General features: G+C 41.6%; 1 protein-coding gene across 1 annotated transcript in view; it reads right to left on the reverse strand.

The window, feature by feature from the left end:
• The window catches only part of CLYBL (citrate lyase beta like), a 211359-nt gene that overhangs the window by 65599 nt on the left and 124769 nt on the right, over positions 1 to 20991 (reverse strand). The window lies entirely within an intron of this gene.

Raw genomic sequence — 20991 nt, forward strand, 5'->3', positions numbered from 1 at the left:
GCCTGGTCACCCCCAACTGCCCCCCCGCTGGTCTGGTCACCCCCAACTCCCCCCACCCGCTGGCCTGGTTGCCCCTTATGGCCCCCCCCTCCACCGGCCTGGTCGCCCCACACAACCTGCTGTTCAGTTGTTTGGTTGTCCCTCACCAACCCCCTGCTGGCCTGGTCGTAGGCAGCCATCCTGTGAGGGTGTGAGGTTTAATTTGCATATTACCTCTTTATTATATAGGCTGGGTATAGAGCAGCAGTTCTCAACCTGTGGGTTGCGACCCCTCTGGGGGTCGAACGACCCTTTCACAGGGGTCACCTAAGACCATTGGAAAACACATATATAATTACATATTATTTTTGTGATTAATCACTATGCTTTAATTATGTTCAATTTGTAACAATGAAATTGGGGGTCACCACAACATGAGGAACTGTATTAAAGGATTGCGGCATTAGGAAGGTTGAGAACCACTGGTATAGAGTCTCAGTTTGGGATGATGACAGCATTCTGGAGATGGATGATGGTGATGTTACATAACAACATGAACGTACATAATGACCCTGAAGGTACACTTAAAAATGGTTAAAATGGTAAACGTTATCACAATTCAAAAAAAGTATATGGTATTAGCATCCATCACAGTAACAACTTACCTGGGCATTAACAGCTTACTAAGCATTATATTGGCATCTCACCAAGTACTTTCTAGAGGCCATGCCTAGGTGAAAGATGAGAAAATGGAAAAATTCTAGTTTTTGTGGCAGGTGAGACAGAAAACTATAGGGCACTGCAGCTGCACAAATGCCATTACTCTATCTGCCTGTTTAAGATCACTCTGGTCATCAAAGGAGTGTGGAAAAACAGTCAGAGGTGAGAGGTCAGCTTGGGGGATGGGGTGGTGGTGGTGGTCATGGTGACAACAGAGGAGGAACTCAGAAAAACAACAGCAATAGCAAAACCATCAGAGAAGCCCTCTGAATCCACCTGTCACAGTCCAAACAAGTGTCTAGTTGCACAGTTCAGCATCAAATCCAGATCTTTGCAAGAGCCCTTGGGAGCCAGATGGCCCAAGCTCCTACCAGGGACTCTTCCCAATGACAGGGCACTCAGGCTGCTCTGCTTGGTGATGGGCTCTCTCCCATTCATGCACTGCTCATTCTTCAACAGTTCTTTCTCCTGTTGAGTGCAAATCTATATCCTACTTTCCCTTCTGTAACATGCATCGTACCCGTCAGACTTGGGCAGTATTCGCTGATGGATTCTGTCCCCATCCGGCCCTCTGAAGCAGCATAGAATAATTCCACTCCCTCTTCTATTTGAAATCTTTCCTGGTTTCAACTCTTCTTTTCTTCAGAATTAACATCAGAAGCACTTCCAATTGCTCCTTGTCCTATTGTCTATGGCTTCAAAGGCCGACCTGAACTCCGGCCTTTAGATGTGACCTGACCATCCTCCTACCTTCCTTTAGTAGATTTGTTCTCCAATTGGGGCTGCTGTGGAACCCACTGTAATCGTTACTACGACTGTCTGACTCCCAGGCTGGACTGTAAACCAACTGACAGTTCATTTGCAAAAGATGTAGGGATTTAACCATTTCCTTGTTCATTAATTCAACCGATTTGGATCCCCAAGATCAATACAGAAAACATCTCCTAAATGAAAAAGAAATAACAATGGTCCAGTACCTAATCTGTTTTAGGCATTCGGGTAGATGTTTTATTTTTTATTTATTTATTTTAAAAAATATATTTTATTGATTTCTTACAGAGAGAAAGAGAGAGAGACAGAGAGTCAGAAACATCAATGAGAAACATTGATCAGCTGCCTCCTGCACACCCCCCACTGGGGATGTGCCCGCAACCAAGGCACATGCCCTTGACAGGAATCGAACCTGGGACCCTTCGGTCCGCAGGCCAACCCTCTATCCACTGAGCCAAACCAGTCAGGGCTGGTAGATGTTTTAATATATAATTTAACCCATACACCAACCTATGTAGAAGTACTACTTCCTTCACTCTATATATTAAGAAAGTCAGGCCCTGGCCAGAGTGGCTCAGTTGGTTGAGCATCATCCCATGCACCCAAAGGTTGCTGGTTTGATTCTGGTCAGGGCACATACCTAGGTTTCAGGCTTGATCCTGGTCAGGGCACGTATGGGAGGCAACTGATCAATGTTTCTCTCTCTCACACACATCGATATTTCTCTCTCTCTCTCTCTCTCTCTCTCTCTCCCCCTCCCCATTCATCTCTCTCTAAAAATCAATAAAAATATATCCTCGAGTATTTTTTAAGTGAATGTATAAATAAAAGAAAGCCAGGCCCAAGTCCACACCAATAAGAATCAAAATGAACATATCTGACATCAAAGCCCATTTGCTTTCTACATTTCAGTTTGGATACGTTAGGATGCAGAGAATGTAAAATCCAATTCAGACTCAACTGAACACTAGGGATAGTTATGTGACAGTATCCAGTGGGGGGGGGGGGGGAAGCTTCTGGGTTGGCAAAGCCAGCAGTTCAACAATATCATGTCCATTGCTTCTGTACCCACTTTGCCACCCATAATGTTGTCTTTGTTCTAAGGCAGGTTGTCGTTAGCAGTAACCGTGGTGATATGCCTCTTTGTCACTGCTAGCAGGAAAGAAAGACTGATTCGCCATGGTTCTCTTTTAAGAGGAAAAACCACTTTAGTAGGAGAAACCAAGATGGTGGCATAGGTAAACACCGGAAATTGCTGCCTCTGACAACAACTTCAAAAATACAACGAAAAGACAAAACGGACATCATCCAGAACTACAGGAAGGCTGGCTGAGTGGAAATTCTACAACTAGAAGGAAAGAGAAAAGCACACTGAGACCCAGAGGAGCTGCGGAAGTAAAGTGCAGAGGTACGGAGGCTCGAGCGCACGTGCGGAAAGGGGCAGGCACCTGAGGATGCGGCTGTCTTTTTGAATCGGGAGGGAGTCACAAGCTCCCGACTGCTCTGAACTCCAGTTCCGGGAGGTCTCTGGGGACCCAGGACTCATACGGGGAGAAACTCGACTGTCTGGCAGCAGGCAGAACTCGGAACTCGAGGGCGGCTTTCCCTCAGAGGTGCTTGCAGCAATTACCGGGACACTGAGACGCACGGCCCCTTAGGGCAGGGCTGAGGAGCAGCCATAGCTGCTTGCTCCGCCCTGTTGCTTCTGAGACCCGGCCCCACCCAGGCTGCGGCAGAAGCTTTTGCATATGAATGCCCTGGCCCTTTGCAATCTGAAAAGTACCTAACAAACTGCAGCTGGGCCAGACAGACCCAGAACTTCCAAGAGAAGACCCAAGGCCCCACAGCAGCTTGCATTGCTTCACAGCTGGGCCTCATCTGGGCACCTCCAAACCCCCCAAAAAAGAAAGGGGAATCTGCAGATCTCTTCGTAGCTCCTGCTGGGTAGCCTTAGGCAGAGGCTAAATTAGCACCTCCTTAGAACCAAGAGCCAGTGTACCCAGTGGTCAGAGTGGGACCATCCAGATTACAACTCCTCAGATCCATAAGGAACACACTCAGGGGGCAGACTCAGTGAGCACCAAAGCCCCACTGAAGCAAGTCTTGCCCCAGAAGGGTGTCTTCAGCACAGAAGTTCTCCCACTGCAGACACAGCTGATTCTCACAGCCAATTGGCCTGGAGGTCAATTCCTCCCAGTGATAACTACAACAATCAAGGCTTAACTACAACAAGACTGTGCACACAGCCCACAAAGGGGTGCACCAAGAGTGTCCACCTCAGGTAATTGGGGAGACTGAGCCACTGGGCCCTATAGGACACCTAGCACACAAAGCCACTCTACCAAAACAGGGAAGCATAAAAAATGCAGAGACAAAGAAACAGGTCACAAATGGCAGAAATGGAGGAAAGCAAATGACTGGATATAGAGTTCAAAACCAAGGTTATAAGGTTTTTCAAGAATTTTATGGAAACCGCCAATAAATTTAGTGAGACCCTGGAGGATATGAAAAAAGACCAACTAGAAATTAAGCATACACTGACTGAAATAAAGAATAATATACAGAGACCCAACAGCAGACAAGAGGATCCCAAGAATCAAGTCAAAGATTTGAAATATGAAGAAACAAAAAATACCCAACTGGAAAAGCAAAAAGAAAAAAGAATCCAAAAATATGAAGATAGTGTAAGGAGCTCTGGGACAACTTCAAGCGTACCAACATCAGAATTATAGGGGTGCCAGAAGAAGAGAGAGGGCAAGATATTGAAAACCTATTTGAAGAAATAATGACAGAAAACTTCCCCTACCTGGTGAAAGAAATAGACTTACAAGTCCAGGAAGCACAGAGAACCCCAAACAAAAGGAATCCAAAGAGGACCACACCAAGACACATCATAATTAAAATGCCAAGAGCAAAAGACAAAGAGAGAATCTTAAAAGCAACAAGAGAAAGACAGTCAGTTACCTACAAGGGAGTACCCATACGACTGTCAGCTGATTTCTCAACAGAAACTATGCAGGCCAGAAGAAAGTGGCAAGAAATATTCAAAGTGATGAATAGCAAGAACCTACAACCAAGATTACTTTATCCAGCAAAGCTATCATTCAGAAGTGAAGGTCAGATAAAGAGCTTCACAGATAAGAAAAAGCTAAAGGAGTTCATCACCACCAAACCAGTATTATATGAAATGCTGAAAGGTATTCTTTAAGAAGAGGAAGAAGAAAAAGGTAAAGATAAAAATTATGAACAACAAATACACATCTATCAACAAGTGAATCTAAAAATCAAGTGAATAAATAATCTGATGAACAGTATGAACTGGTGATTATAATAGAATCAGGGACATAGAAAGGGAATGGACTGACTATTCTTGGAGGGGAAAAGGGTGTGGGGGATGCAGGAAGAGATTGGACAATAATCGTGCACCTATGGATGAGGACAGTGGGTGGGGAGTGAGGGCAGAGGGTGGGGTGGGAACTGGGTGGAGGGGAGGTATGGTGGGGAAAAAGAGGAACCAATGTAATAATCTGAACAATAAAGATTTAATAATAATAAAAAAACAAAACAAACCCCCCCCCCAAAAAAAAACACCACTTTAGTAGAAACCTTCTGCAAGCTACTCCAGATAACTCAGTGGCTATAAAAAGTGATTGCTGGTAAGGAGGATTAAATCACCTTCCTCTGGCTGAGTCAGACTTAGCCTTTGAATCAGGATAGGTTCCCTGAACTTAATATCCATTGCTCAATGTTGGGGAAAGGGGAGTCCACCACAGTTGTGCCACCCAACCTCTACTGAGAGCAGCAAAGCAGCACAGGCAGGCAGAATACTGAGTACGGGGATACAGACCCAACCCCTGCCCTCATGGGGCTTCGAGGCCATATGAAAGCCAAACACTGCCTAAATCCGACAGGTATGATGCATGTTACAGAAGGGAAAGTACATGTAGCACACGCAGAACACAGAACTGGGGAGATCACTGAATCACAGTGGTTCTGGGAGGCCGCCTAGGGATGGTGCTCCTGGTGAGACTGGAAGGAGGATGGCAGAGGGAAGAGCACAACTCTCACCCTTGACCTTAAGTCCCTCGGGACACCTCCCAGCCAAAGACAAATCACTTGCTCAGTCACTCATACATGCTTGCATTCATTTCACAAATATCTCCTTGCAGCAGGTGAGAACTCATGTACATCCCTGGCAAGAGGAACTTACTTAACAGATGATTAGTCTGTGAATGAGCCAAGCCTTATCCTTTCCCCCTCTCTCTCACTTTTATTCTATTGTTTATTTGAACTTCCACAGGATTCTGCCCTCCCCCTGCACCAAAGTGCTGAATTTCAAACCACAAGTGGTAAATTTTGCTATCTCTAAAGTTTGAGTTCAGTTTGCAAGGAAGAGAATTTGGAATTACTAAGTTAAAATAAGGTTTTAAAATTATAAGTAAACTAGAGGACTGTTGCACGAAGATTCACGCAATAGGCCTTCCTTCCCCTGGCTGCTGGCACCGGTTTTCCTCCAGCACCTGGGACCCAGGCCTTTGGTCTGGCTGCAGCAGAGAGGCTTGGCTTCTCCTCTCCAGCTGCAGCGGAGAAGCCAAGCCTCTTCAGTCTTCAGTTGTCTTTAGTCTTCGCTCCACACCTGCATATGCAAATTAACCACCATCTTTGTTGGGTTAATTTGCATACTCATCCTGATTGGCTGGTGGGTGTAGTGGAGTGACACCAATTTGCATGTTTCTCTTTTATTAGTGTAGATTTCAATAACTTGTGTTCCTTTATTGGGAGTTTCTATGAATAGGCCCATTAGCTTTGGATTTCAAACTTCAGCATATGCAGAAAGTGACAGTTTCAATAAAAATACAAACTGAAGGGGGAAAGGAACAAGCTGCTTGACTCACACAGAATTCGGTAAACAAAGCATATAAATTTTCCTTAGCTTTTCTGAGAAACATTCTATTTAAGGTAGCAGCATATTTTACTTCATAGAGAATTATTTCTTTCTATTACTTATTTTCTAAAACGTTAGGCTGCCCTGACCGGTTTGGCTCAGTGGATAGAGCGTCGGCCTGCAGACTGAAAGGTCCCAGGTTCGATTCCGGTCAAGGGCATGTACCTTGGTTGCGGGCACATCCCCAGTAGGAGGTGTGCAGGAGGCGGCTGATCGATGTTTCTCTCTCATCGATGTTTCTAACTATCCCTCTCCCTTCCTCTCTGTAAAAAATCAATAAAATATATTAAAAAAATAAAACGTTAGGCTTTTCCCAAACCAATCAAAAATCATCAGATGTTGCATTCAGTCTGTTTTTTTAAAAGAAATCTGTCCTCTGATATGTCAATAAAAGAATGCCTTAGAACAGTACCATTCTTGCCATGAGGACGTCTCTATTTTTTCATTTATTTTGGTGGTTGAAACTGCACTTGGATGTATAACTCACACATTGTGAGTACTTGATAAATATTGATAAATATCAAGTAATAAGAACAGGCAGGGGAAAGGGAAAACATTCGGGCTGCATTTAAAGGTCTTTACTAAATGTTCCTCACAGCTTGAGCTCAGATGTGGAGAGGCCAGGAGGCCGGGGCACTCCCACAGGGCCAAGTGCAGCTCAGGGCCAGGCTGAGGTCCAAGGTGATTATTCTTTAACGAAGCCCAGCCTTCCCTCTGCCCTCACTTCCTCCCTGAGAGCAGGGTCTGCTCCCACAGGGCCTGCTCCCACGAAACCTTGTTCTCAGGATAGGATCTGAAAAAGTGATTATATCTGTTAGGGTTCTTTCTGAAGCAGGGACAGAAAAGCACCTCCAACTGGCTTACGCCCAAAGTGGCTTCAGGGGCTCAGGTGAGTGTTTTCAGGTCAGGGGTGTTTTCCCTTCAAGTTCTGCTAGAATCAGCCCCAGCCAACACTCTCAGGGCATGGTTCCTCTCTATCCCTCATTCCCATCTTCTCTGGGGAGGCTTCATTTTCGGCTCCATGTGGTGAACCCTGGACATACCTGGCTCCCAGGCACCATGGCTGCAGCAGCCACAGGCTCACCTCCTCTCAGGTGAGATCCTTTGAGAAAAAAACACATATCCTTTCGTCCCACAACAGGACTGAGGTTCACTCTGATTGGACTGAGCCAGTTACTGTGGCCAGTTGAGTGCAATTCACTTATGGGTTAGCCCTGAACCCCAGACTCCCTGGGGGCTGAAGCCACACTCAGACCACATGGACAGGAATGGAAATCACCAACTGACCACTGAGGAAGGAAAAATGCATGCTTGGTGGCAAACCACAAATGTCTTCTAGACCCATTCACATTGTTCCCAGGAGTATTTCCACTCTTTCAGGAGACAAGGATTTAAAACAAAAGTCTCAATGGCTCTTGGATCATGGAGATCCCAGTGCTCTGCTCAGGAAGGCACTGCTCCCTCAGCCCCTAAGGCATCCAGCCGCCACCAGACCTGGTGTGTGCACGGAGACGCGCAGCTCTTCTCCAACATAAACAAACACATGATATGACATGACATGGCATGATCGCTTCACATGTAAGCCTCTACCAGAAAATCAGGGTGTTGATGTGACTGATATCCACATAATTATCCCTATTAGTACATGGGATGGATATGCACAGGATTATCTACCTGGATACCTAACCTGATTGATACCCATGTGATTATCTGCCATGAAGACATGCCCTTCCCTGATTCTAATGCGTTTACCTTCCTCCATGTAGACAGAATTGACACTCACGTGGTGACTTGCTCCAGATACACACGTGATAGATGCCCGTGCAATTATCTAGCACAATGATAAGCCAGTGATTGATAACCATGTGATTATCTGCTAAGATGATACCCATGCAAATGAAAATTGGCAAGTCCTGCAAGCTCTAATAATAACCCTCACCAACAAGCCAAAACCAATGGTTAAGCCGTAAGGAAGTTTCTTCTTTAAAAATACAAAGGCCACTCATAAATTGTTAAGTGTAAATCTATATCTATACATGTGTGTATAAGTGTAAGTGTGTGTGAGAGAGAAATCCATCTTTTTGTAGCATTTAAAGTAAAATTTGGAATTGGAATATAAGAATGGGGGCGGAAATGTCAAGGCTCGGTCCAGCTCTAAAATTCTCAGATTCTAGGGTCTAACAATAACTAGGAAAATGTTTTTATGATGTCACAAAAAGTAGCATCAGTTTTTGTTTCAGTTCATAGACTTTGGTTTCTAGTGACTATTTTTGGCCCACTGGGGACCATATAAAAAAACCAGGAGAAGGGAATTACGGATGCAAATAACTATGTACAACCGAAGGTGGGGTGCTGACATGTGCACCAGCAGGGCCACACTTCCAACTCCAGAGCACGTGCCGTATTACAGACAAGGCCACACTCAGCTTCACTTCCTGGCCTCCATGCTCTTCTTAAAAAGAAACAGTCTAAGTAATAGAATGTTTAGTCACTTATCTTGCTCCTTTTCCCCAATTCACTGTTCTGACTTTTGAGAAAAGCATGTAATATCCCCCCATAGAATTTGATTATTTTCTTTGTTATTGTCAAAAAATGCTAATCCATGAAGAAAACCTTCCTGGGTAATGTTAATTCAGCTGCCTGTTTTATAATAGGATTATGTTTTCCAGGATTTCAAAACCCCACTTGTTAGCTAGCAAATAGACTTCCACAACAGCTATAAAATCTAATGTAATCCCTATTGGCATTAACAAAATAGCTGAGGTACAATTTACGTCTAACTACACTTAACACCCTACAACCTCCAATAAATACATAACATTTCTTTTGAAGTTATAAAAGGAAACTGTTCAGTGGGATAACCAGAGTCTCATGGGTCCAATCATACAATATCTCTAAGGCAGAACAAATGTTGTTTACATACGGGAAGGATTATGGGAAAAGTTTATTTAAACAGATTAATTCATGTTTACATGTATTGATGCTCCCTTTTCCATCATGCAAATTCAAGTTAAAAATGATCTTCATTTCTTTCATTTGAAAATAATTATAGGGGGAGTCAACTACTTGGTCTGTTACCATTTAGTTTAAGAACCTAATTAGGCTAGAATACATTTCAGAATAGAACAAACACTATGCCAAACTCAAGGGAGGAGGCTGATATCATATTTCACTTTGCAAGGGGGAGGGCATTTTTGGGAAGGTGGGTGAAGATAAGGGAAGGAGCCCAAAAGGATCCCATGAGCCAAGAGAGTGGTAAGCTGATTCCCTTTTGTCTCTGGCTCCTCATTCCTGCAGCACGCTTTTTTCAAAAATGGAGTTGAATCGGCATTAAAGGGCCTTCTGGGAATGTAAAATTCAAGCACCGCGAAACAGACATATTTCTTCTCCCGCCCCTCCCACCCTTCCTCCTTCAGACAGGTGACTATCGGGAAGCTTATGGTAGGCCAGATGGGAGCAGAGATATGCTGGCAAGTACTGTTTCAAGATGAAGGAGGGGAAAACAAGGAGGCTGACATGTAACATATCAAAGAATCTCCAAGCACTAGGAAGTTGAACATGAATCTCGGGGCAGTCCAACTTCTTTAAAGATGCAAATTGCAGTCAAACACAGAAAACAGTAGGGTTCTGTTTATCCTTTCACCAAGGGTGCAAACTGCTAATCAGGCTCCATTGCTGGGCTGGCCATTTTGTTTATCAATAAACAGGAAGACAGTTAGCCTATAATTTTCCTGCCTAGGACTGGTAGCCAAAAGGAAATGCTGGCAGCTTGGTAGTACTGAGTTCCAGTTGCATCAAAACCCAATTATTATTGTAATAATGTATGGGTGTTTGCAAGTTGCACAGGCGCGCTACACATGTCCACAGAATCATGTGAAACGTATTGGCAGGGAACGAGCTTGGTGATACATGGACTAAGGGGACCTGTCAAAATAGGCCGGTCCTCCAAGATCTCAGCTGGGGAGTGTTGTTTCAAAACACATACACGCTGGAAAAGAGTTAACATGGCAGATATGGAAATCTTCTACATGTTAACACAACATAACAAAAACAGGGCTTGACTAAAATCAAACAACAAATAGGCAGAAATCTCAGCTCCAAAATGGGAAGTTTGATTGGAATGTGTAATAATTGCCATGACAAGCTCTATGACCACAGAATGCTGTACACCCTCTAAAAGAGATGCTCAGAGTTGTTTTCATGTCAATGGAACTACCTTCCTGACATAAGACCCCGAATCTAAAATACAGGACAAGATTAAAAACCTCATATGTTAACAATAATTCACTCATACACATGTTTAGGCATTCATATTGTCCAAATTATGACCTTAGTTCGTTGTTCCATTTTGTCTGTACAGATGCATCTGTGAAAGATTAAGGTGCACTCTGAACTTCATATAAATCCTGAGATGGGGCTTTACAAATATGAAATACTAAAGAACTATAGTTTCCACAACACATGCTTCTATTTCCCCCCGATTTTAACTGATTTATGGTGCTTCTATTAATATTGAAATAATACATGTAGCATAAGTTATATTGATCACGTGTAACTCATTTATTCATCAAATGTTGGCTAAGTACCTACTATGTATGTAGCGTGCACTATGGTAAGGTGTGGGGGATACAGTGTACCCTTTTTACAAAGCTGACAGTCTAACAGGGAAGCAGATGTGGAACAAGTCATTACATTAAGGTGTGATCCTGTCATGATGGAGTAGGTGGACCAGTCACTTAACAATTATCTTGTGAATTGTTAATTTCTGGAATTTTCCACTGCTAAACTGCAGATAGTGCTGCCACACCGGAAGTACTCAAATGGTCTCTAAGTCTTGCACCTTTCAGCACCATGGTCAGCTCTAAGTCCCTGTCCTGGTAGGAAGTGCAGCCGGTGGAAAAAAAATGATTGTGGGAAACTGCCTTTAGCTCAGAAATGAGCCAAAATTCAAGGAGGCTGTCATCCTCCAAACAACCAGGAGGGAAATGTGATAATGCATGTCCCCACTCTGACCCTCGAAGTTGAAGGCTTATATGTGTAATTTGTCTCTGGGGGAAACACAGAGAAAGCCCAGTTGTGTCTCCCAGCCCAGAGAGCCATGACTGCCCCGATCAGTGGGAGTGCTTGATCTGGTTTCCCCTGACTCTCTCATGTCTTGACTCCAAAGTTGGGTTTTACATACCGACTTCAGGCTCCCTCTGCTCTGAAAGCCTATTTGGAACAGCTTTTTCCACTTATTGGCTCTGTCTACTTTGCCTTCCCACATGTATCTATCTATCACAGCTTCAAGAAAGAGAACCTCTTGACACTCCCTGTGCCCTGCAAACCTGCACCATCTGAGCCAGACCATCAGCCTTCTCCTGCTACTAGGGAAGGGAGATTAGGAAACATGGATGATAGGCTTAGGGAAATAGCCTTTTGGGGCCCAACTCTCACTTGAAAAAACTTGGGAAGTCTGTGGAAAACCCACTTTCACCTCAGGCCAGCTCACTGGATCCTCTTTCTCACTAAGCTTTTGCTCTCAGACAGATGTCTGGGAAGGTATTTTTGGTCGAGTTATCTGGAGCTAACCAATACTTTGCCAAAGAACACACTGCTTCTTAGACTACGTTAGCAGGGCTCAACTGCTAAATTTTGGGGGTTAATTTCTAACCAATAGTTAGCACAATTGCACCACATAGGAAAAATTGTAAAAATATATTTGAAATAGACAGCATATCTATAGTAGAAATTAAACCAATACCACCACCTCCATCACCAACCTGAGAAGCTCTGGTATAGTTAAAATACACGGTAAAAGTGTAATATTATTATTTTTTGGTTATCTCTCTAAATAAAAATGTTGAATTGTGCCTTAAAATATTTCCATCTATTTATTATTGAAAACATGGTGGTATTTAATTCTTCATTTTGAAGTGTGGCCTCTAACATAAAAAAACTTGAAATAAAACACTATTTTTTGGTATCAGGTATGTTACTCTGCAAGATTTCCTGCTGTCACCCCTTTATTTTGGTGGTGGCTATGTGTACTTGGTTCTTTGGTCACAAAGACTTAGCAAACTGCAACCTCCTGGGCTCATTTTGTGAAAATCACCTGTAGTCTCCTGGTTAAAAAAAAACACAGAGGTTTTAATTGGTAGCTAAACTTGGAATAAGTAAGTTGAATGATTTTCACTATAGTCTCCAAGCTATTTCTTACTTCATTTCAGAGGAAATGGCTGCAGTTTCCACTTTTATAAAGTTGCAGTTCATTTAAGCTGGGTTCCTTTCTTTCAATCCTAATTTTGAGCTGGATGGAGCTCAAAGATCTGTTTCATTGTCATTGCCTATGACTGGGCGTTCCGTAGTCAGGTATTTCATATTTGAGATCATACTCAGTCTTACTTAATTGGATTCCTAGGAATTGCAGGAAAAGAAATAACTGACAAGTTGAAGCCTGCATCTCTTTGTAAAGAGATTTTGTTGAGCTCATTAAAGGGAAATTGCTGACTATTGTGACCCTAATAGAGATATTTTAATTCTTGCATTAAGAAGATGCTTGTTTTAAGGAATAAAACAATTAGGGTAGGTGGAGGGTATTTTGTTTTATTTTGTTTTCTGGGTTTTAAAAACAATTACTCCACAAAAGAGGACAGGTTATTTAAGGATACGAAGAGATTGACAAAAGACTGAAAATACTTTACTACTTTTATGAGAACCTGGATAGGTTTTTATATCCAAACCTTTAAGGATCAAAAAGACCTTGCAGAGTTGCTAAGCACAGTTCAGCTTTCCATACTGTTCCAAAAAGACTCACAGATACCCCAATTCCTATTGAAGAAATCTCCCAAGCTCTCAAGTCTTTTAATAAAGGCAAGGCCCCTGGGAGAGGAGCCCTCCCATCCTAATTTCACACCCCTATTGAAGAAGAGTTAGCTCCTCACGCCCCTGTATACATTTAATCATTCACTGCCCGTCAGTTAGCTTTCTCCCTGTGGGGAGAGTACACCTCGCTAGTCTACTAATTTATTTCAAAGTGACAGCACTGAGGTATTTAACATTTAGCCAAATGGATTTGTGTGTGCATATGGTAAGTACAAATGGCACTTTAGTGCCCATGTATGTGTGTGTGTGCACATGCTCAAAATGAAGTCAAACAAGAGAGCACAAATTAAAGAGAATACATATGTTCACAGGGTAGAAAAGGATCTTACATGTGGATGGCACATAAAGGTAGTAGAGAGTAATTCAAGAGTAAACTGGTTTAAAACAAGGAATGTCAGGAAATCATTCATGTTACTCAAAGATTAATAATGAGCCAATAACCTTCATTGATAGTTGGTGTTTCTTAATGAGCAACTCATTCGCAAATGCAATGACTGTAGGTTCTGCAGAGTCTGACAGGAGTCCTTGTATGAATTATTTGTTCAGGAAGAGGCACCTTGAGAGTGGCTTACTGTGGGGGACACCATCACACTCCCCTGGCCTATACAACCACTGACCTTCCTTAAGGTCTCACATGTGTCCTGATATCCAAGACGGATGGAGGGGGCAGAAGCATTCAAAGAATACTGCCCAGGGAGGGGTGTGTGTGATGCTATGGAACTTCTGAAAAACTGACTGGTGCCAGAGGGCAAATGGCTTCCTCTTGCTTTTCATAGTGGAGGGCAGCTTAGACGAGACGGCCTCCTGGCAGCTATCGTCCTGTGCCAGGCTGAGCAGGTGGCAGGGAAGGGAGTCCCTGCTCTTACCCCTATGGGCCAGGGGCTTCCCTGGACACTGCTAAGGGCAGCTCTCCTCAGAGAGGCCATCCCCCACCCCATGGCAGTCCTGCTGCCTGTCTCCCATACAGATAAAGTCACTGTGAATGGGTCTTGCTCAGGACCCAGACCTCAGCCCAGCTCTCTCTTGCTCTGAACTGTTCTCACGGGGCCCAGGCCCTCGCAGGCAGATTTGCTGTCTCTAGAATTTTTTTGTTTGTCTACAATAGTTTAGGGAGAAGGTTAAAACAACAGCAAACTTGGCAGACTCCTATCTGTGCCAATATATTGCCCTATGACAGGCAGGAATCTAAGATATGAATCAATACCAGCATACCTGGGCATTCTAAGCAATCATCAGAGACTTGAATTATACATCAGATCTGTGCCCAGGAGTACAACTGCTATTTAGGTATTTATCAAACACACATATAGCACTTATTACGTGCCAGGCACTGTTCTAAATACTTAGAAAATAGCCCATTTAGCCATCACTGTTTTGGCTCAGTGGATAGAGTGTTGGCCTGCAAACCGAAGGGCCCCAGGTTCGATTCCAGTCAAGGGCACATGCCTGGGTTGCGACACAAACCCACAAATATAGGAAAAGTAACTTATACTATGTGAAAGAAGGAAAAAGAGAAGGGAGAGAAGAAGGAATAAATTAATTGTAGTCAATATTTTAGTAAACCTTCAGTACACCAAAGACAAAGATCTGAAAAACCAGCCAAGGAAGAAAAGACAAGTAACCTAGTTTTCAGATGACACAAAGTTCTCAATAGCAGTAATACTAACCAGAAGACAATGAAATAATATCTTCCAAGTTCTGAGAGAAAATAATTGTCAAACTAGAGTTGTGTATGCAGACAGTAAAGATGTTTTCAAATAAACAAAAACTGTGAGAGCTTTCTATCAACAAACCTTGGCTACAAGGACATTCTGAAAGATGCACATCAGGAGAGAGAAAGATTACCTGAAAATGCAGGAAGGAATAATAAGCAGAGAAAGTGGTAAAATATGAAGGTTAATATAAATAATTACTATATATATAAAATATTGATATTAATAATGCAAAATTCAGAGGTTTAAAAGAGATAACTACAATATTGGGCAAAAATAACATAAACTACAAGGAAGATTATTGGATTTTAAATTTTCTGTAATTCTTGTGTTATCCAGGAAGAAGATACAGGTTAATTTTAGGCTTTGTTAAGTATATTTGGTAAAATTTCAAGGGTAATCAATAAAAGTTAGAAATATGGTCATAACTTCTAACTCTAAAGAGAGGAAAAATGGACCGATGAAAATAAACCAAAAAAGTCAAATAATCTTAAAAGGCAAAAAATATGAGAAAAAGAAGCAGAACAGGTGAGGAAAACAGGACAAAATATAATGGTATATTTAAATTTAAATTTATCAGTAATTACATTAAACTAAGTGGATTACTGTTTCAGTTAGAAAACAGAGATTGCCCACATGGATATAAAAAATTTAAAAACAATAGGAGGCATATTTAAAACAAATATATAGAAAAGTTAAAAGCAAAAGGCTGAAAACAATGTACTAGGCAAACACTAACCAAAAGAAAGCTGGTGTATTCATATCAGACCACATAGACAAACTTTAAAACAAAAAGCATTTTGGGGGGATAGAGTGTCAGTGCATAATAATAAATGATTCAATATACCAGGAAGATATAATAATTCCAAATTTGTATACACCTAATAATATAGGCTCAAACTATAAGCATCAAAAACTGATAGAACAACAGAGACAAATTGGCAAATTTTCCATTGGAGTGTAAATTTCAACTAGCCCCAATAACTGATATGTCAAGCAGATGAAAATCAGTAAAGATTTGGATATTTTAACAACATAATTATCAAGCTTGGTCTACTGGAAAACATATAGAACTCTGCTTTTAGTAAACAGAAAATACACATTCTCCTTAAGCACTCATGAAACATTTACAAAAATGGCTCATGTGATAGGCCATACAGTAGGATATTTCCAAAAACTGCATCATTCAAATCACATTCGGTAACCATCATGCAACTAACTAGCGGTCAGTAACAAAATAATGAATTAAAATATCGGCCATACACTTGGAAATTTTGAAATTCTAAGTCCCTGCTGCTCAAACTATAGTCTGGGACCACTCTTGGCCCCCAATCTGACATGATCACACCACTGCAGGGTCAGAATGAAATGGGAATGTGAATTTAGAAACTGCCATAGCAAGTGGCATTGCTATGACACTCAAGCAGCATTTAATTCTCTAGCAATTCTTTTTTTGGGGGGGGGTTTTGCAAAAGTGTAATTCGACAATAGATTGGAAATGCTTTAAAAATAAAGCAAAGTAACAACAACAAATAAAAATAACCAAACTAGTTCTTCACCACAGAGAGTTTGTGAAGCACGCTTATGCATCTCAGGGCTCAACCAAGAGATCAAAATGGAAATTAAAAAATACTTAGAATCAAATGATAATAAAAAGTATGCATTTTTATAGACCTATCTTGTGAGTTTACAATTGTTTACTATTTTTCCTGTCTCACCACCTGCCTTTGACCCCTCCAGGGTAGGGGCCATGCAGCCATCTTTGTTACCCTCCTGCTTGCCATGGTGCCTCGCTGAGTAAGTACTCAATACTTATTTAAATATTGAGTGTTTACATTTACATATTTAAACTTAAATATTGAATACTTAAGTAAATAAATAAAAATAGCAGCCCTGGCATCCTGCTTTTAGTTACTCCATTTCTGCCGTGTTGGCCTCCCCCAAGTGTCATGGAGATTCACCAGGAATCCGTGATTACTTGGCTATGTTCACTGTGTCCCAGCAAGCAGGGGCTTAGACAGGCCTGCATCTCCTCATGCATTTAACAACGAGGAGGAGGAGATAAGCGGGAAGTGGGGGCAGCCTTCTCATCACCCATGCTTGGGCAGGTGAGTGGTAGTGCCTTCCTGGACATGAAGGAGCTGCTTAAACACAAATTGGATTAGCAGACCAGGATTAGAGCCCGCTGGAAGGTATTATATACTTAGAAACTGCTCTGAAAACTCCTATTGTTTTCATTACAAGCCCATACTCCACAGAGTCAGTCAAATGAAATACTGGGTTAGTCTATTAATAAAATGAGATACAGCCCTGGCCTAGTAGCTCGGTTAGAGCATTGTCTCAATGTGCCAACGTTGTGTGTTCGATCCCTGATAAAGCAAGGTTGTGGGTTTGACCCCCAGTCAGGGCACATACAAGAAGCAACCAATGAGTGCAAAAATAAGTGGAGCAACATATCGATGTTTCTCTCTCCCTTCCTCTCTCTATCTAAAATCAATAAATAAAATTTAAAAAATAAAATGAGATATCAAATGAAGTGACTACGTTTTAATAATACCAAGAAAGTTGAACTAGGCAATAATAGTTCAGTTTAGCAAAACTATATGTATAACTAGACCATCTGAAATGAGAGGTTTAACATGTGTTTCATAAGAAATAAGAAAACTGAAAGTGGTCTATATTCTATCTCCTCCATCTGGCCAGTGTGGTTCAGTTGGTTGAGTGTTGCCTGGTGCACTGAAAAGTCGCCAGTTCCATTATTGGTCAGGGCACACGCCCCGCGTTTCGGGTTTGGTCCCTAGTTGGAGTGCGTGCTGGAGGCAATCGATCAATGTTTCCCTCCCCTCCCCCGCTTCCTCTTCCTCTAAAATCAATAAAAAAATATTTTTAAAAATAATATTTAAACAAGAAAGATGATTAAGAGGTGACTTCAAGACAGAAAAAAAAGTGAGATATGTGAGAAGTGTCAGACTTATCTAGACATTTCAAATGAATTGAAATCCCAGGTCTAAATGAATTATAGTCCCAGGACGCTGAAAGACTTTGCAAATACGAACACGGACTTCCTGTCATAATCTTTGAAAGACCAAGGAACACCCAAAGATGACAAAAAAGAAAGAGCTTTCCAAGAAAGGGGAAAAAGGTTATTTATGGAATATGCCGACAGATAAACTCGAGGCCGATTATTGGTAAAAATTCTAGGAGATACAATTCTGCCACTTACTGGCACTATGTATGACCTTGGGCATATTTCAAAACTTTTCTGTAAAGATTCAATGAAATAAAATATAAAGCATTTAATATACACAGAAAACACTCAGTAAATGGTCCCTATTACCAGTTTTGTGTCTCTACATTTCAAAAAGAAGGTGGCAGCAACTAGGTACTGACGTGGGTTTTTCAAGGTCAAGTCTCATTTAGCTAACCTCATTTTTCTGGCGACACAAAGGTGTGTGGGGAGAAAGTATTCCTAAAAGGTGTGTAGGGAAGGTCTTCATTTTGAAATGACACTAGATAAAAATCTCTTATAATATCCTTGTGAAAAGACTGAATTTTAGGAGAGTTGTGTTGACCTCCCCATGCCTCAGTTTCCTTATCTGTAGAAGGAATATACTACTACCTCACTGGGTTGTTATGCAGAAAGCCCTTAAAACAGTGCCTGGCATTTAGTCAGCACTATAGATGCTTGGTAAATAAACTGGAACAGAATTTCCTAGTGGCATGTTTGTGCAGGACCTGGCTCCAACCTCTTCAACATTTTCATCAGAAAGTTGCTAAAATTTCATACAGTATACTGGTCAAATACTCAGATAATATAAATGTTGGATGATGAAATAAAAATTCACAAAGAACTTAACTGTATTTCAGGCTAGGGCTATGAAATGAAATACATGAGATAAAATTAAATCCTGGATAGAGATTTTAAGAAAAAAAAATTTTTTTTTACAAGTATTAGTCTGGCTTGGCAGAATTTTCTGTGGATAAGAAAGGGAAATTTAGTTGATTAAAAGCTCAGCGTGCAGCCCTATCCAGTTTAGCTCAGTGGATAGAGCGTTGGCCTGTGGACTGAAGGGTCCCAGGTTCGATTCTGGTCAAGGGTACATACCCGGGTTGCAGGCTCGATCCCCAGTGTGGGGCGTGCAGGAGGCAGCTGATCAATGATTCTCTCTCATCATTGATCTTCCTATCTCTCCCTCTCCCTTCCTCTCTTAAATCAATAAAAATATTTTTTTTAAAAAGAATTTCTTAAAAAAAAAAAGCTCAGCGTGCATAAAACAGTGTGTCTATTAATTAATGTGAAGTTTAAGTGTATCAGGAGAACAGGAGTGTCCTGATGAAGACACAGATGCCAAGATGGCAGGCACAGCTTGTCTATCATAAACTCTTTTCTCGCCTTCCTCTCCTTAGGTTCCAGGTACAAGAATGAGCTCTGGCCCTAGCTGGTTTGGCTCACTGGATAGAGTGTCGGCCTGCGGACTGAAGGGTCCCAGGTTCGATTCCGGTCAAGAGCACATACCCAGGTTGCAGGCTCGATCCCCGGTGTGGTGTGTGCAGGAGGCAGCCAATCAATGATTCTCTCTCATCATTAATGTTTCTCTCTCTCTCTCCCTCTCCCTTCCTCTCTAAAATCAATTAAAAAAATATATGTATAAAAAAAAGAATGAGCTCTGGGTACAAGAATGAGCTTAGGAACACAGATGGACAGAAAAGAAATGAGAGGCAATAACAAATCATATTTCCAACTCATCTGGATGGCAGGACACATCCTCAGGTGGGTATGAGAAGATGGCCTCAAGACATGTGAAGAAATGTAATTAGAAGTTTATGAGGGCACTGAATGCCTCACTGTGCTATATGCCAAATAAATTCCCCTCTAATCATGATTACTGCAGGATTTATCTAATCTATTTCCTATAGGAAATCAAGCTACTCAGAGGCATTTTATCACATTTTTTCCTCCTAATAATCCCTGTCCCTGACAAAGAAGATTTTGTTATCCCACAGTATAGATAAGAAATTGAGGCAAAGAAGTAAAGTGAATTGCCCTGGGCCACACAGAACTGGAATTACAGTTTAGTATCTCATCTTAGTGTGCACTACATGAGTTTTGGAAGGGAGCATGCTGGAGTGACATTATGTCCTTCGAGAAAAGGCCGATTTACCTTAATCTCTGGCAGAAAGAAGATTAATTGTATTTTCCTTAGTGCATGTCAGAGACCTTGAGTAGACACTTCACTAGTAAATTCCACATGCTTATTCTAAGCCTTTCCCAAATATTTGGAAAGCCTTGGATTGACCATTAGGAAGATGCTAGAAATTAACTTTCTTAAAAAATTAAAGCAAATATTTGTTTGCTAGAATCTCCAAGAAAAGCAATCAATCAAGAAAGTTGTATAGTACAGCCATGCTATTCACCTAAGGTAAGAAACTATCCCAATAGGCATATATTGAGATGGTCAGCTCCTCTGCCCCCGGGCCCCACAACCCATTCCCAGCCCAACCTCACTGTCTAGGGCAGTGATGGCGAATCTATGACACGCGTGTCAGAGGTGACAAGCGAACTCATTTTTTTGGTTGATTTTTCTTTGTTAAATGGCATTTAAATATATAAAATAAATATCAAAAATATAAATCTTTGTTTTACTATGGTTGCAAATATCAAAAAATTTCTATATGTGACATGGCACCAGAGTTAAGTTAGGGTTTTTCAAAATGCTGACACGCCGAGCTCAAAAGGTTCGCCATCACTGGTCTAGGGACTAGATAAAAGTCAAGTGAAAGCATGCTTTTAACAAAGAAAGTCCAATGCAAACATTAGTTATTGTTCTAATGATTTACATATTTCATCTAATTATTGAAAAAAAATCCATGTTCATTATAAAAACCTGGAAAATGAAGTTAAGCAAACCAAAATGAGTCAAAAGCCCCCACAATGCTACCATCCAGCAAGAATCTTTTGTACCTGTTTACAATTGGATGTTTTCTAAGGCTCATTTCTCT

Source organism: Myotis lucifugus, unplaced genomic scaffold (assembly GCF_000147115.1).
Source record: "Myotis lucifugus unplaced genomic scaffold, Myoluc2.0 scaffold_363, whole genome shotgun sequence".
Taxonomy (NCBI): Eukaryota; Metazoa; Chordata; class Mammalia; order Chiroptera; family Vespertilionidae; genus Myotis; species Myotis lucifugus.